This window comes from Siphateles boraxobius, unplaced genomic scaffold (genome assembly GCF_051911475.1).
Source record: "Siphateles boraxobius isolate OS27281-9 unplaced genomic scaffold, OSU_SipBor_1 162, whole genome shotgun sequence".
NCBI lineage: Eukaryota > Metazoa > Chordata > Actinopteri > Cypriniformes > Leuciscidae > Siphateles > Siphateles boraxobius.
In genome coordinates this window covers 435,848-453,974 of record NW_027508769.1, presented here as the reverse complement: position 1 = coordinate 453,974, position 18,127 = coordinate 435,848, and the positions used below count along the sequence as shown (strand labels likewise).

Genomic DNA, 18,127 nt, shown 5'->3' with positions numbered 1-18,127 from the left:
GTTAATTAAAAACTTTTCCTATAACTGACAACCAAAGCTCATTAAGTGATCATTTACTGGTAACTGACAATATGTTTTATTAGAATCAATGAAATTTGAATGGATAAGTGTATGTGATGTTTAGATTTACATGTGAAAATAGCAGCATAAACAACATAACTTGAGGATTCATGAACCTGCAGCGCTTCTATGAACGGAGAAAAACTGTATAAAAATCAAAATATATAAAAAGGAACAAATAGGCTAAATATATTTTACTTAAATAATAAACAGGGTAACAAAAGAAAAGAAAAAAATGTGTGACGAAGTATATGCTGGGTTTCGTTTCATTTTTGTGACGCGCTCCACAAAAAAGTTCACAGAAAGGAAACCAAGATTGCAAAAAGTGGCATTCAGTTTTATAAAAGCACAATGTTTTCTTTTTAATGTGCAAACAAATAAAAGTAAACCCTTTACAGTTTCGAATGATGCCTTAAAGGTCCCATTTTGTCAAAACTGAAATTTACTGGCTTTTTTCATGATAATAGAGGTCGCTGTTGTGACTTCCGTATAAATGTGATGTCAGAACTACTTAGACTCCGCCCCCACCAATGGTTGGTCACTCAGAAAACAACAGGCCAATCAGAAGAGAGGCTCATGAATATTAAGTAGACAGGTCGACCTGTTCTTGGCAGAGCTCCTGAGAAAGGAGCTGTAAACATATATTAAGATTGTTTTTGTCACTTATACCAAAAAAACATATATTCTTAAGGACATCAAAACCTAAAATAAAACTTCAAAAAGTTGTACAATATGGGACCTTTAAAATAATGATCTAACACACACACACACACTCAGTTCTAGCATTGCTGACTATCAGAATAAAAGTCAACCAAACATAAAAAGTTACACTGCTCAATTTAAATAGTCCGTAGTACAATCTGTGCCATTCAGTGAGACTGTGGTATTATGCCAAGCGCATTTTTGTGCAAGTGAAGGATGATGTTTTATGTCAATATTTGAATGCGACGGGAGTACAAAGCCTAGTTTACATATTAAATAGCAGTTTAGCATCCAAATACATCGCGAATATGGAAACTCGGTTTTCTTTAAACAGATTTAATCAGTTTATCTTCAATTATTCTGAGATCATTCCTGAGTTCACTGGAAAGAGTTCATCAATACTAGCCTGACCTTAAAAAATGATATTGATGAATCCAACCCTAAACTTAATAACCAAGAGGTCATGAAACAGAGAAACACATCATCAGTCAAATGTTACCTAAGATACTATGACGCTGCCTTCCTTCTAGCATAGGTTAACATTTTTGCCACCCTTTACTGACAACCTGTTTTGTTCAGAATTTGTTGTTCTTTTCTGACATTTCATTTTTTTTTTATCCCCACAAGCTTGAGCTTCCTCTGATCTTCTACATATCTTTTGAAGGTCATAGTTGTTGTGCCTCTGGGAGTTGTTCTCATCCTAAACCAGGCTATATACGTCAAACCCTGAAATCAAGTGTCTCCAGAAGTTCACTAACATCGTGATAGAAATACCTGTAACTTTCAGTCCGAACTGTGCTTATTCCTCATACGAAGAGTCACAAAGCTTTACAGTCTATTCATCTCTGCTCAGTCTTGGTGATTCATTATTGGCACAGACACAACATTTATTACACACAGTTGTGAGAATTATTGCGACAGGTTTCCTTTAAACAGGCGCAATAAACTCAGAGCCAAAAATATTTCAAGTGTGTGGTTTAATCTACTTTCTCCACACTCCAGAATGCAATGAAATTGACAGGTGACGATAACAGGAAATCTTCAAGAGTCTTAACAAAACAACATCATAAAACCATCCATATACAAACCAACACACTTAAGCTCAATAAGCCACCCACACACCTAACGCCATTTCATTAAAACGTGACTTAGATTTTTTTTAAAGTGGTAACTGTATATAAATGCGCTACCTTTACAGAACACACCCGGGGAGAACTTGTATCTAATCATGAAAGAATCTGATGTCTTTTTTAATCGCTTGCAGATTTTCACTGCCACCCAGGACTGCAAATCTTTGCCTTTTGCCTCATGCTGGGTTCAATGTGATTGCTTGAGTGTTTTGAGTGGTTTTTCACGTGTTGCTAAAGTGTTTTAGGTGGTTTTCAAGTCAAAAGAGACAATCTCCTACTCGATTAAGGTCTGATTTAGGGATGTAATGGTGAGGAAATTGTCACAGTTATATAAACTTACAACAACATCAGTATTATTGATAACACCGTGGGAGTGGGGGGCGCTTATAAATGCACGCTTGAAAATATATATATATATTCAGTCAGACAAATGATCTTTCCTCCATTGTCGTTTGGACCATTGGTAGTTTCTCTGAACATCCAGCAACTTCCAAAAGAGCCATAAATTTCAAGGCAATAAATGAAATGTTTCTTTTACCTCACAGTTTTTTGGAGATATGCAGGGATTAACTTCCCACATCTTCCAACTCTCTTAAGCCATGTGCTCCACACATCATGTGACATCCAGTGCATCATGTGATTCAGTGCATCATGTGACTCAGAACATCATGTTCGTCATATATATAAATATATATTTTTTTCTTTTCTTTCAAGGCTTGCATCTTGGAACCTGTTTCAAGGTTTGCGTTCTCGAGCCCCAGAAACTGTTGTGCGAATGAGTAGCCGGATCGCATTAAAGGTTTTCTTAGCAGCCGCTAAGTTAATAACTAATGATCTTTGCAACGGAAGTGAATCGATCAAAACTAACTTTAGCTGGACAATAACGTTATCCTAGAGCTAATGTAAAGCCAAACAATCTCTGTTACTTTAATTTCCTATTATCACTATAAAGATCAAGCGTAGCATCAGTTCTGGCAGGTCACGTTAGTCAATCTCGCATCAGCTGATCCACGTCTACCTATAGGAATGCGACGCCCATCACTGTGTACATATATAAGCTCCTTCAGTATTATCAGCAGCTATTGCGAATTACCCTCCTCCCTCCCCAGCTCCACCTGTCGTCAGTTGAATCAGAATAAATGGTAACACTTTATTTTGCTAATTGTCAATCATATTTGACGATAGTGGTCCTCCTGACAGAACTGCTTTGAAACAGTCAATATTGTTAAAAGTGCTATATAAATGAAGGTGACTCGATTTGCTTGTCGCTTTTAAATTCGTGATCACGTGTAGTATTTGTCAATGTAATGCAAGTAATGTAATCGGTGTACAGCCGAACACTGTGTCACGCCGGCTACCCTAACAAGCCTATTCTGAATGCTAAGTAAAGTAACAACATTTCCAGGTGCATTTTTATCAGTGCACTTACCACAGAAAGTGACAAACACACTGAGTTTGGATAACAGTAGAAGACATGTTCAAAATGGTCATCATTTTTTAAATTCTATCAGCTATTTCAATCAAAGTTATTTGTTTTAATCTTTTTCTCAAGAGAATAATAGGAAATGGCAAGCTTTTTTACATGACTTACACCATACTGCACATTTGATGTTTGCATCCAGTCCTAACCTAACCCTGACCTGGAACCACCAGGGCTTCCAGTGTCAACCTAGTTTTATCACATCACAACGTCCTGCATGAGACCGCAATTCACCTTTATAATGAACCTAGAAAACAAAACACCTGGAATATTAATAGAAATTCAGTAATTGCGGAGAATGGAAATGTTGGGCGGCCAAATGTTTTTTAGTTGGACTATGGATTTTGTTCCAGGTTTTTTCTTGTGTTGGGCTTAAATATCCCAGTGAGATCTATGAGGAACTGCAGGTGATTACTTGGACAAAGTTTTACAGGTGTTTGATAAATGGCCCATGTCTAGTTTAATGTGAGTCCTACGGCTGTCTGAGGTGACCACGTTTATATTAAATGGGACAAACCACACAAGTACCACTTTATCCAAACTGGATAAAGCTGACTGAGAGATGCAATATTTGATTGTGCTGAAAGTTGTTATATGTGCATAAATGTGCTCAGACTATCAAGAGTATACGAGAATCAATGAATATGCAAATGAGCCCCGCCTCCACTCACCCACTCACTCACTCGGAGATCCACTCGTTGACGATCACACGTTGATCTGATTGGTTACAATGTAGTTTGTGACATCAGAAACACCAGAGGTGTTTTTGAGACTGTCTTTGGTTCACTGCAGTTTTAAGGAGAAAATACTCAGCAATGCTGTCGACTTATGAATTTACACATGGTTTGTCTTAAAGCATATTAAAAACCTCACAGAGACATACAGTATAAACAACATTAAAAGCTTGATTTTCACCATAGGCGGACTTTAAAACAACTACCGTCTAATCAACAGTTTTATAATCCAAACCTTTAGCAAATGAGAATATCTATCAAGCCTACATTAAGTAAAATATACAATTCTATACAGAATGGTTGCGGAAAGAGCCCAAGAAAACCAAATCCTGCACAAACAGGTTCAAAAGACACAAGCTTTGAAAGGAGGCAAATGTTCCAGTTCTTTACAAGATACTTTCCATCCAATTTAGGGGCCCTTCAAGAATGCACACTCTTATATTTGGCCTCCCGGGAGGTTAGAAGTAAACAAACGAACGAGGGGAGTCCCGGTGCGTGTATCTATGGGTCTTTTTTTTTTAAATAGAAAACTTAAGCTGAATGGCTCGTCTGTTAAAGTGATCAACTCAAGACTTTTCTGGAACACACATGGGCACGATTGGGGAAATAGGGGCAGCTGACCTCCGTTCTTGTTTGAGGTAATGTTTAAAAATAGCACTGGGTAGGTTTGTCTGTGTGTGGGTCGTTTGAGGAGGTTAACGAGCTTCGCAGCGCACTTTAAAGGGTACGTTTTCAGGAAACTTACACAAACCTTTAACCTGAGAGGTATGATTGCGCACCGCATTCAGGAGATACGCCGAGGGTTTTGCATTCCCTGCTGTTCCTGAATAGTTTTAACTCTTTGGCCCGAGGAATCTTTACCTTTCAACAACTCGCTAGCTTCTTTTTTCCAGCTTGTGTGTTATGTAAGCTGCTCTAGATGCTGAAAGAGAACAGAAGAATTCTTTCAAAGACACTGACAGGAGGGTTTCATTTGGTCGCTCAATATGAAAAACAGATGGTGAAGGTCATAAAACTGTATTTTTCAAATATAATTTTTTTTACTGAATAGTACTGATAGCATATAAGAAAATATTAACAGACAAGGAAACCGATTGCTAGCCAACAAGGTAGTCTCTAATAATAGAGGAAACTTGAATTAAATGCACCATCAGACCATCAAACATCTCTACACACGAAGTCTATATACTGTATATATGGATCCCAATGGGAGCTCACAGTATCTACACTTTTTTTTTTTTTCGTAATGAAAGGTGGAGGGAATGAAAAGTGCATTGTGCTTTCAGCCATTTGAGTCAGCTTGATTCTTTGTTTTGAATAAGCAAAATGCATGGATCTGCTAGTTGCACATAAAACAACATGGAAAGTTGTGATGTCCATTTATCACGTCAAACTGCTAACTCGCAACAACACAAAAAACAAACAAAAGTCTGAGAAACTATTTAAAGTCACAATGAAATGGAACTAATGACATCTTTTCTTCCGTATTGTGACGAACAGTTTGTTTTTTCGTGTCCTGATTTACAATAATCTGAGTGTGATGGATAATCGAAAAATAAGGTTTCCAAGTTTTGTCTGGAATGCTTCTCAAATCAAAAGTGGTTTGAGTGATCGGATTTAAATCTGTCTTGAAAGCGTTTCGGAGGGCATTTTATAGCTATCCGATCAGAAAAAACACATGAAGTGACCAGCAGGCTCTATGATTTAACATTATGAGGTAAAAAAGTTTTTAAAAAAAATAGTGATGGGCAACGATTAATCGCATCCAAAATAAAAGTTTATGTTTACATAATATATGTGTGTATACTGTGTATAATTATTTTGTATATAGATATACACACACATACATGTGTATATTTAAGAAATATGTGCATGTATATACTGTATTTATATTTACATATAATTTAGATTATAAATAAATATAAATATTTTATATATAAAGCACACATTGTTCTTAAATTTATGGTAAATGGACTGCATTTATATAGCGCTTTAACAGACCCAATGGCCACCAAAGCGCTTTACATATTGCCTCACATTCACCCATTCACTCATTCATTCATACACCGACGGCGGTGTCAGCCATGCAAGGCGCCACTCAGCTCGTTGGGAGCAGCCGGGGTTAGGTGTCTTGCTCATGGACACCTCGACACTTGGTCAGGTGGAACCGGGGATCGAACCACCAACCTTTCGGTTTGTAGACAACCTACATGAACCACTGAACCACAACTTTTATTTCAGATGCAATTAATCATTGCCCATCACTAAAAAAAAATTCTAATTAAAGGAATGCACGGTTGAATTGTTCACAATAAGATCAGGCAAAACAGACGGGCAAATTCGAAATTGATTCCCACTTTAAAGGGACTATGTGTAGTTTTTTAGGTATTTTATTATCTAAAATCAATCTTTTTATTCATAAATATGTCCTCAATGGTGTACAAATACCTCTGCCAATTATATGATTTATCCTCGTAAACGAAGAATTTATTATCTTTATATACATGTGACGGGTAGGAAAAAGCGAGTCGCTGGAGAGCACAATTCGTTTGAATGCAAAATACAATTTCACCGCTAGATGGGAGAAATTCCTACACAATGTCCCTTTAAATGTTATTGTCATTATACAGGCCTTTCGCCTTCCTTTTGTTTCGCAATCCAAGCACGCATAATTCATTAAGATGTGTGATCTGTATTAACGTTATTATAGCTGGTGACACTATCTGTGTTCAGCACGTCTTCCACACTAAACGAGAGATCTTAGGAAGTTTTGCAGCTGTTTCAAAAGAGCAAAAACTGGTAAAGGCACCACAGACTTCTTTATAAACGAGACATTTTTTCTCCCACTTTCTGTACCTTTCCAAAAATGTGCTTCTCCCAGACAGTCTTTGTTTGGTGAGTCCTTGAAATGGCATGTGCGTCCATTCCCGCCGAAGGAATTTTTCCTCCGTTACATGGCTAGGTGTCTACATCCAGGTGGGCCAGAGAAAGGAATGAGGTTTATAACTTCAGGCCATTGTTTGAAGTTGTACTTCCTGGTATGTCTTTTTGCAAATAAACTGATGAGAGCTTTGGGCACGGTGGACCATATGATGGCTAAGTGAGTGGCGAGAGGTAAAAATCTCATGGAAAAAAGAAGAGAATGGAGTATTTTGCACGTGTCTTTTTTTCCTGTATGTGTTAGTAAAGCCACAGTTGAAAAGATGAACACCTGGTGTTGCTTCTCGTACATCCTGAAACATAATGGTGCATAATCTTGCTTCTCTTGTGCTTAGGACATCTCCTCCTTTGTTTATTGTAGACAACATCCATGTCTGACATGGAGCAAAAAGTGTTTTCTTCCTCATGGCTTTGCCACTCCAGCTTTAAAGTACTTTCTGTCATGTGTGCAGACACTTGGTAAATGCCTGTGGTGGGACAGTGGGATAGTCATGCGTCTCACTGTTGATGTTGTATCTCTTTTCAGAAATACAAAGGTCAAGTGCCAGGGTTGGAGAGCGTTTGCGTGATGCGGCAAAAGGCACCTGAGGCCTTGTGTTATTTATGGGCCTGTTTACACCTGGTCACTTCATGCGTTTTTACCATAGACTGTAAAAAAATATGGACGTACTGTGCATGATGTCACCCGTAGATTTCTGAAGAGCGTTTTTGAAGCCTAAAGTGGGCAGAGTCGGCCGTCGCCATCTTGGCAGTGCGTCACCGCGCGTCACTCCCGTATAAACGAAAATGGGCAAAAAGTCGGGTTCCAACGGCGTGGGCGAAGGTATAAGGCGTGTATTAAATTTTATGAAATAATCCCGAAATAAGTATAAACACGGTAGAGATGGCGAGTTCAGCAGCTGGAATTAGCTGAGGTGACGTGACGCTAACAGAGAACAGACAAACGGCTAGTAGTGACAGCAGCGCAATCCACCTGTCACTCAAGTGGCCACGCCCCTGTTATACAGCATTTTAAGGCTTAATATAATTTAAACGGATGAGTTATAAAAAAATTCACCCACCTCACAGTCGTCATGAAGGGCAAAATTAGCTGTATAGACCAAAACCACTTTAGACACCAGGCTGTAAACATATTTTTTTTCTGCGGTAAAGTTGGGCATTTTAACATGGGGGAGATACAGATTTGACTCACTTTTGCTGCGAGCCTCAAACGGCCAGTTGATGAATTGCAGTTTAATTCACTTCCGTGTTGGTTTCAAGAGAGAGACAGGGAGGTTGCCGCTTGGTTTTTACTGATCGGATAGCTATCCGATTCATTAAAACGATTGCATAAATGTGTTTTCGCGAAACAGATATAAATACGATCTTCAGTTCCCGCGCTATATGCAGATTTAAGAGGTTCATGTCACCGAAAGCAACAGCTATGAGCTGCATTTTATTGATCATCAGCTCATTTCAAAATCAAAGACCGCAATTGGAAAGAGAGGCAACAGCACTTGTAAGATCATTTTGTTTCTTTACTTTTAATGAAGATGATTGTGCGTTAAATGTCTGCGACTTCTTTGCACTTTGATTTGCGATAGTTTGCGCATTGGCTTGATGAAAAGACGCTCGGCTGCTCATCTGCAATAGCGTGGTCATATCTGGCTATAACATGACATATAGCTAATAACACGCTCTACACGTTTATTTTTTTAGCATAAAATTTACATATGTGGTTTCAACAACCAGATGCATTTACACTTGTCTAGTTTCATCTGGAAAGCGTCTCAGACCTCCTCCTGAAGTGGTTTGAGCGATCGGATTTAAATCCGTCTCGATTGCATTTCGGAGGGCATTTACACCTGGTCTTTTCACGATCGGATAGAAAACGCATGAAGTGGCCAGGTTTAAACAGCCCCTATAGGCGTCTGAACAGTGCCAAGCCTTCAAGCTGTTCTGTTTTACTGAAAAAAGCAGATGTCGTTGAGCACGTCAGACCTTAATGCTCTTTACACTGCAAAAAGTGATTTCCCATTCAAATATCTAAACATGCCTAAATCATGGAACATTCACTTCAGAAGCATAATGCTTTTAAGAACATAACCTTTCATGCAGAGTGTAATACAGCTGTTTGTGAAGATAAAAGGTCTAAAAGGTTTTAAAGTCCACCTGTAGTCAATAATTGTATGTTAAAACTCTTCTTTGATCACCAAAATGACGTTTAAATGTTTTTTTCCTTGAAAAAAGTCTTTATGCCTTAAAATAGCTTGACTGTAACTCGACACCCTTGCCTCATTTAGTATTTGTGGTTCTATGAATATGCAAATGAGCCCCGCCTCCACTCACTCACTCACTCAGAGATCCACTCGTTGACGATCACACGTTGATCTGATTGGTTACAAGGTAGTTTGTGACGTCAGGAACAACAGCGATTTCAAACCGTGTTTTTGAGACTGTCTTTGGTTCACTGCAGTTTAAAGGAGAAAATACTCAGCAATGCTGTCGACTTATGAATTTACACATGATTTGTCTTAAAGCATATTAAAAACACCACATAGACATATAAACAACAATAAAAGCTTGATTTTCCACCACAAGGGGACTTTAAAATATCAAAGTGCATGACACAAAGTTATTGCCTCCTAAAAGAAATAATTGATTCTGGACTGCTGAATTGTGTCATCTCACTTCCTGTTACAAACCTATGTAATTATGTAACAAATTAGCATAATGCCGAACAGAGTCTCTTTGCCCCGCCGTCAAACGCGGTAGTTTATCTGAGACTGAAAGAGTTTGGTTTGTGTTGTTCATGTCATGAAGACGCTGTTTAAAGAGCTGCAAATCCACTTTGCATGCACTAGAAAAGGCCATTGTTTCTAACACTGTGTACTCAAGCACTTAGGAAGCACTGAATTCAGATATGGTAATAGGTGTTTACATTTACATTTAGTCATGTAGCAGACGCCTTTGTCCAAAGCGACTTACAAATGAGGACTAAAGCGAGAGAGACGAAAACAACGCAAGAAGTGCTCAAAATACAAAGTTCGGTCATTTCTTAGAGTAGCATAAGCCAGACAAGGGAGGATTAAAGGAAAAGGAAAGTTTATTTTCCAATACGTCCTGTAACTGGTAGACCAATCACAAAAGACTGGGCCATCTGACCAATCAGAACAGAGTAAGATTGAATAAAGTTTGAGAAATGAGGTGATGTCCAATGTATATTGTTAGAAAATTTAAGTGTTTTTGAACCTTGGATGCATGTAAACCTGTTGTAGGAGACTCCAAAATAGCATAATAGGGGCACTTTAAGATAAAGATAATAAATTAAGATAAATAAATTACACTTAAAAATTAAGTGGGTTTATAATGCTTTGAACAAGAAAAATATCTGCCAATGGGGTCAGATGACTATACAAATAACAATGGTAAAACCGGGGAAAAGAAACTAAAGTAATGTAATAGGATTCCTTTGGCAAAAAATTAACTAGTCTCAAGTGGAGACATTTGATGTAGATTTCTAATCGCTTTCCATGTTTACATGACAAAAATGAACAAATCCATAATGCTCTCCATGCTCTGCTGATCTAAATCTGCAGAAATGTTTTAATTTTTACATGCAATTATGCCTGTATGCGCTACACTATTCCAGCCACTGAAAACAAGTGCTTTTTTGTGTTCGACTTAACTCAAACCACACACACACACACACACACAGCCTCTCGTCTATTATCAGCGAACGCATCTCAGCGAACGCATGAGGTCATGAGCACCGTGAAGTGGCACTGCTTTCAATCAGGTCCTCTCCTCAGCTGGCCGTTCTCAAGGGCTGTTGTTGATTCTACTTTGGACGCTTTAAAGCATGTGTGTAAAAACTCTACAAACAGAAAATGTGCTTGAGGACGATGGCATCTGTGTTTTTGCTCCCTGAGGCCCTTCAATCCCTGAATCTCAGTGTGTGTGTGTGTGTGTGTGTGTGAAGGGTAAACCAGGCCTTTGATATGATCCGTGTCACATGACTTACCTTGGGTTTATCTGTAATACTTACCCACCCAGGCCGATTGTGCTGAGCACCAGCTGATTTGTAATATCAATAAAGAGGAAAACGCCCTGAATATAAACAACCCGGTCGAGCCCCTTTTCATTTTCTGACCCTCGTGATCTGAAAGTGAGGTGTGGAGTTTGGCATGGATGGAGGAAATTGAATCCTTCCATTTATTAGTTCCCGAAGGCGGTGTTGTTGTAAGGATTAGGGATGAAAAAGGCGACAGGATTAATGCAACGGCAAGACAAACATGCGCCAAGCGTTATTTCCCTGCATAAAAGGCTGGCTTGTACATTCGCCCACCCTTTTCTCTGTAGTTGAACGACCGTATTGGGTTACGCTTTATTTTGTCGTTTTTAAAGGCAGAATTTACTTCAAATGTGCTCTTTAATGCAATAAAGCAAAAGAAAAGAGACTCTCTTGCCAATGTTCTTTGGCCACATTTGTGTGATTTCCCTCTTTATCTTTCTTTTCATCACATGTTTGGAGAGATTTTTAGTTCCAGTGATCTTGGGATGTAGAGGATCATATTTTGACTTTTTTTTTCGGTTTGAACATGTACTAAAGTGTCTCATTCTTTGGCAAGATCAAGTAAAATGAATCAAATGGAAAATATAACAGCATTTTTCCATTTAAAGGTCATGTGTGAACAGAAGCCGTTGTCAAATGGCTCTGGCAACTGAGACGCCAATCTTAGCAAATCACAAGTTCTTAAGGAGAAGTGATGGGTTGGTTGTGAACGATTCGTTAATTTTGAGGTGAACGAATCAATTCTGTATCCGGTACCAACTGCATAGCCTGAAAGACCAGATAAGCAATGAATTAATTGTTTCTGTTTCTCATTATTTGGCCTTGTCCTTGCATTGTACTTTTTTTCTTATTCTAAATGTGATCAACATTTGATGTGTTGATGGGGAATTTGGCTATTAACATGTAACATTTTAATTATATTCTGCTGAAATGAACGAACTGACTCGAAAAAAGATTTGTTCATTTTGATGAATGAGATTCAAAGATCTGAGTCAGTAAAATGATCCGAACTTCACATTACTATGTAACGTATTTGTATAAATGTGCTTTTACTGTGTAGTATTTAGATTCTTGTGGGGTTTTTTTTATTCATTTACTTTTTTCATTATTATTATTTATATAGATATATAAATCACCCTTTACATTTAATAAATAAACTCAATTAAATGAATCAGGCAAAGCTTCGCCATCAAGTCCGGATCATCAATGTCGTCACATTCTAGGATGATGATGACACCCAGTGTACGGTAGGTTTCTAAATCTAATGCCTTTGTTTACTTTGTAATCCAGGAGAAAATCTTGATCGCAAACCAAATACACCAATAGTCTCCCAGGTGAAAAAGACGTACTGGTGATTGTATTAAGAATACATTATAGTATATTTGTATTGCTCTAAAAACATACATTTTTAATACATTTAATAGAACATGTTTTCCACCTGGCGATCTGCTTAGGCTTATGATGCTTTTGGAAACGGGAAACTTTTTGTGTCACGTTTTGGGTTTTGTTCCTTGTTCCTGTTTCATGTATGTCATGTGATCCCTTGTTCAAGTCATGTGATCCTGCCATGTGATCCCTTGTTCAAGTCATGTGATCCTGCCATGTGTTCCCTTGTCTGATGTGTCATGTTGTTATTGGTTCATTGTTTAATTGTTCACAGGTGTCCCTTGTCTAGTAATTAGTCTGTGTATTTAAGCCCTCATGTTTGCCCTGTCTTTGTCTAGTATTGAATGTTTCTTGTCGTTGTTCTCGGTTCTGTTTCATGTCTTTGTTTTATGTTTGATTATGTTTTGAAGTAAAGTTGCGTTTGGGTTCTCAACCAGCTTGCCTCCAGTGGATTCATTCATTACATGTTGTTTGTTTTTTACAAAACTGACTGAGCTTCCACATTGTTAAAAAAAAATAATATCTTTACATTTACCTCCCAAGCTATCTTTACCTTTACTTCACTGAGTCTTCTCACACACAGACCCCGTGGGCTCTGGCAGATTTGCGCTCTTCACATCTTCCAGTCTGAATTAGAAACGTTTGTCCTCCATCAACCCCTTCATCCTTCATTCCTCCATCCATCCAGATGAAAGACTCCAGAGAAATTCCTCCCTGAATTCGACGCTCTGCTTGTGTGGTCCCTCTCTAGTAGGAACGACGTAATGCTGTCACCCCTGTGTGTTTGTGTGTGTAGACCTGCTCTCACTGATGGCTGATGGTCATTTTCCACCTGAGAGGATCATGAATGTTTATTGTTCAGTAGAATTGGGAGCATATTTCAGCTGAGATCGTGCTGAGTGAGGATTTCGCTCACTGTCCTTATGGATTTTCTCATTCCTCTTCTAGTACACTGTAAAAAAAAAAAGTTGCTACCTTAAATTAAGTTCAATAAACTTGGATGTATACGTCATTTTAACTTAAATTACATTAGACTGACTAAAAAATTAACTGAATATTTTATGACTATGAAAAAGTTGTTAAAAACTTATTAAAACAATGTAAAAACATGTTGTTATAACTTATTGATCATATCATTTTTTATAGTGTAGTAGGCTGGTGATGCAGGGTTTTATCTGTGATCTGTCGTCGCTTATATTCAGATGATATATTTTGATGATTTTGCCAGTGAGGTGTTATGATTATGATATTTAATGTGAAGCACATGTACATTGAGGTATTTGTACCTGTTAGAGGTGTTACAGGCTCGCTCAGGATGTCGGGTAATTGGATAAGAATTCCTGAAAGTCAAAAAGAAACAAAATGAGAGCGAGAAATCAATCAAATCCTTCATGATTATTTCTAAACATTTCTACAATAGTCTTAATACTCTTAATTTCAGTGCTGCACATAAATAATGTCTGCAGTTCTATCAATTAATCCCACTGCAATCAATTAATTCAACTGAATATCATCGTGTAACAATAAATAGCTAAATTAATTTTATACACAAGTGAATTTCACAAGAAACATTTACATATTTCACCCCTAAATCAAATAAAAATATTTAATTAGTTTTTTGTTAATCACAACCTTATTTTCAATTAAATACATTTTCTCTGCCTCTATTCACAATAACTTATTGTATAGCTAACGACTCTCATGACTGAGGTAAACATAATATAACTGTTGAATGAAAAATTGTTAAAGTACTTAAATTACCATTGTAAATTTATGTACTAAATTTAGCTAATGCTTATTTTAAATCACAATGCAAAACATATTAATGTGCCTAAACATAATTTACATATAGACTACGTATAGAGATTACACATACATTAGGCTACATACTGGAGTGGATATAAGAATGATTACAAATTTAAGTATATTCATATTTACTTTGATGTGGGTACAGGTTTGAAAATGGTGTCTACACTGTATAACTACATCTTTTCAAGAATATTAATAATAAAATCACAAGTGTGTTAACTGTTTATACCTACTGTACAAAATGTATTGTATTATTTATACATACATGAATCGTAAGCTTAAAATATGCACTTAACCGCATTTGTTGTTTACCGAGACGTCGACGTCACGCAACTAACTAACCAATGAGCGAGTTGTTGGCGGGGCGACAAGTGAAGCCCCGCCCCGGACTAGGCTTATCACGTGACTACTGCGCAAAAGAAGCCCGCGCGATTGCCGCGCCAAATATGAACTAACGTTAGTACTCAATAACATACAAATTCAACTAGGTTTAACCTCATATTATAAACATTTCATCTTCGTAATTAAAGTCTTTACTGAGAAAAAGAAAAAATATGGATGCAAGAATCAGCAGGTGCATCAAACGGTTTTTTTCATTCGTGTCACACTTACTTCAAATGAAGAAGTTTAACACCCAACGCATTTATGTTTTGTTTTTTTTGACAGTTTAATGTTTGAACTTATTTACTATCGTTTGGGTTTGAAATGGAGATGTTATCTGAACATTTTCCCCTCATTACCTACCTTTAAAACGCGAAAAATTGTGAGAGGCAGGATCCCGATCGCGCTCCTTCCCCAACTGTTGAACGCGCATGCGCAGTACCACCGTATCTCTCATCTGAGGATTTACTTCAAAATAAAACTCCTAGCTTCATCGATGTTTTTCTGTAACAATTTTTACAAAAGTGCTTACAATGAATAAAATACTTATTTTGTGTATTATAAAAAATATGAAGGCATGAATTACATGTAATTTATTACGTAGTTCCTTGTGTGCTTTCTTATTTTAAACACCTCTCAGTGATTGAGTTATATTTGTTTTATCCGATTCCGAAGAAAGAGAGAGAGGGGGAGAGAGAGGTAGAACTTGGTAGAAGTAATGATGTGTAACCTCGACTGTAAAGGAAAACTTTTGGAAAAAAGACGTAATGCACCGGAGGAGAGTTTGCCATGAATGCTCACTTTGAGTGGAGGTTTTTCCCTCTTTGATGGACTCAGTGATTCAGGAGGGGAGAAGATGAACTGAACTCCACTAGAACGATGTATGACTGGGCTCTTGGGTGGAGTGTGCAAGCAGTGTTTTTTTATTTGGATGATGTCAGTGTTCTAGGATTGCTGGCTCGGTGGCTACACTTCCAATGCCACTTTGGAATGCCAATTCTATGCTTCCAAAAACACCTAAAATGAGTCAAAAATTAACATGGAATGTGGCATAACACGTCAGGGGCCAGTTTGGAAAAAAAATAATATTGTTGATGTATTAATTGAGAATGGCATACTCAATTAAAATCACATTAAAGTAATTTAAATTTTCTTTCTTTATGGAATATTGCAGTATTATACATTTTTTAGTGCTCCGTCAACATCTCTTCTCTGATGATGTGTTTACTGGCGTGAGGGCGGGGCAACCTGTCACTCACATGAGATCCACCAATAGCAAACTACAACCACAATTCCCTGTGGAAGAAATCAAGCCCCGCCCTACATTTGTTCTTGTTTGAGAAGCCGCTTCACTCGGATATACGGACTTCCCTTTCATAATTATGTGTAACTTATTGTAAATTCAGAAACAAAATAATTCAAATGTTTTTCCAACACTCCATTATGATATTATTGAAACTCAAAAAAAAAATATTTAGCCAACCGTTTCCTTTTTCTATTCATAATAGTCAAGTTGATGGACACAATGAAGAAAATATAGCAATTCTGTTTTCTTGTCATTTGCAGAGAAAATTTAAATTGCGCTGAAACACTATTTCTAGAGTCTGTTAGTGAATGCATTTGTTTGAAAGTCATTCACTCAATGTTTCTCCAGCAATACTAGTCATTCAGTCGGCTTGACACTTCATTTAAGAAGAATAAAACTCTACAGATCTCAAGCACACATGTAGACCAGATCAGTTTAAGTTCAAGGTCAACTTATTAAGTTATGATGTCTGTGATATCTTCAACACTGTATTGACAGTATTATAATCTTATATATCACAGTACTTGCCCGGGGAACAATGACATCATTGTTACAAACCTCATAGAATCACACTGCGGGTCCCATTAAAGTGAGAGTGTTAAATTGCTGGTTATCAAATGACTGGAAATTAGTCCGAATTACCAGTTCAATTTGTTACCAGTCCTTCACCAAATTGCTCCCAGGTATTGCTTTTTTCAGCACTTGTATAAAAGCCTTGTTTTCTGAAACAAGTCATTTTCCTTCTCAAGATTTAGAAATGTGTGGTTAAAGTTGGATATAGCCTACTTATATATTCAACTTTATATAAAGAGTTTTCTGCACTCTTATTTAAAAAACGGTTTAATGTGGTTCTAAATAGAACTCAAGGGTTCTTGACTCAATTTTAAAGAATGCTTTATTCCTGTATAAGGAGAAACGTCTTAAATGATTGCATAATACTTTCATATTTAATGGGTAAATTAAATATTTTCCACTTATAAATTGTTCACAAGCTAGATAAATCATAAAATTTAATTAAAATTTAAAATTAAAACTATATCCATAAAGTGATCCCACAAGCAAAAAAAAGAGCAAATCTGAGAAAAAAATTGTCAGAATTATAGGGTATAAACTCACAGTTCTGAGGGAAAGGTTATAGGCTAATTGAGGGATAAAATTTACATTTTTAGGGGAAAAGTCAGAATTGTGAGATACAAACTCGCAATTCTGAGGAAAAAAGTTATAATTGTGGGGAAAAAATTTGAAATTTTGAGAAAAAAGTAAATTATGAGATTGACAATTATGAAAAAAAAAGTCAGAATTGTAATTTTTTTGAAAAAAGTCAGAATTGCAAGATGTAAACTTGAAATTGAGAAAAAAGTCAGAATTATGAGATAAAAAGTCGCAATTATCTTTGTTATTTTTTTTCCGCTGCAGAAACAAGCTTATACTATAGCGCAAGGTTCTATAGCCTATATGAAGTGACTGACGAAAGAGTGCGCAGTTACAGTAGGATATATATCCAACTTTTATATATGGCTGGGTAATATAATAGAGTCTCTCGTGTTTAATCTGCAACTACTGACATCATGGTCTGATATTCTACATTTTGAATGACTGTCATAACAAGTCAAAAAACATCTCAAATGTCAGAATTAGACAGAATTGGTTTCCATTGTTGATATATCCTTTCAGTTACTAAATGAATCATCTGAGTTTGGAAATGGACGTCTGTTTTTTTATTTTTTGGTTAGTGCATTAACTTATGAAAACTTTATATATATATATATATATATATATAAATATATATATATACACAACCATCTCCAAATAACAAAGAAAAACAGTTTGAACATTTAGAGAACATTCAAATGTAACGTTTACACAATGTTTGCAAAACAGAATGTTCATTAAGGGAACATTCCATTTGCAAACATTGTGTGAATGTTACTTTTGAAAGTTCTCTGAACATTCCGAAACAAGTAAGAGTTAAACGTCCCCTGTTCCCTGTGTTGCTGTAGGTATCACTGATATCATGTTTTCCAGCTGCGCTGATGTGCATGAAATCATCGCATGAAGCAAATGAGGAATTACACATGAGTTGGTCTTGTTCCTCTCGGCACTGATAGTTTGGCCCATCTGAGACCTGACAGCGATGATGAGGAG

The 18,127-nt window shown here is 36.9% G+C and overlaps 1 protein-coding gene across 4 annotated transcripts in view; it reads right to left on the bottom strand.

The window, feature by feature from the left end:
* Positions 1–15,103, bottom strand: part of pthlha (parathyroid hormone-like hormone a) — a 127,016-nt gene extending 111,913 nt beyond the window's left edge. For 3 of the 4 annotated variants that reach the window (XM_077232055.1, XM_077232053.1, XM_077232056.1), the window contains exons 1-3: positions 15,040–15,103; positions 13,773–13,826; positions 13,040–13,318 (exon numbers count right to left, since the gene is read on the bottom strand). The gene's annotated coding sequence lies outside the window, so the exon portion shown is untranslated. Of the gene's footprint in view, positions 1–13,039; positions 13,439–13,772; positions 13,827–15,039 lie in introns of all 4 variants that reach the window. The other variant, XM_077232054.1, reaches the window with a different exon arrangement.
* Between the last annotated feature and the right edge of the window lie 3,024 nt (positions 15,104–18,127).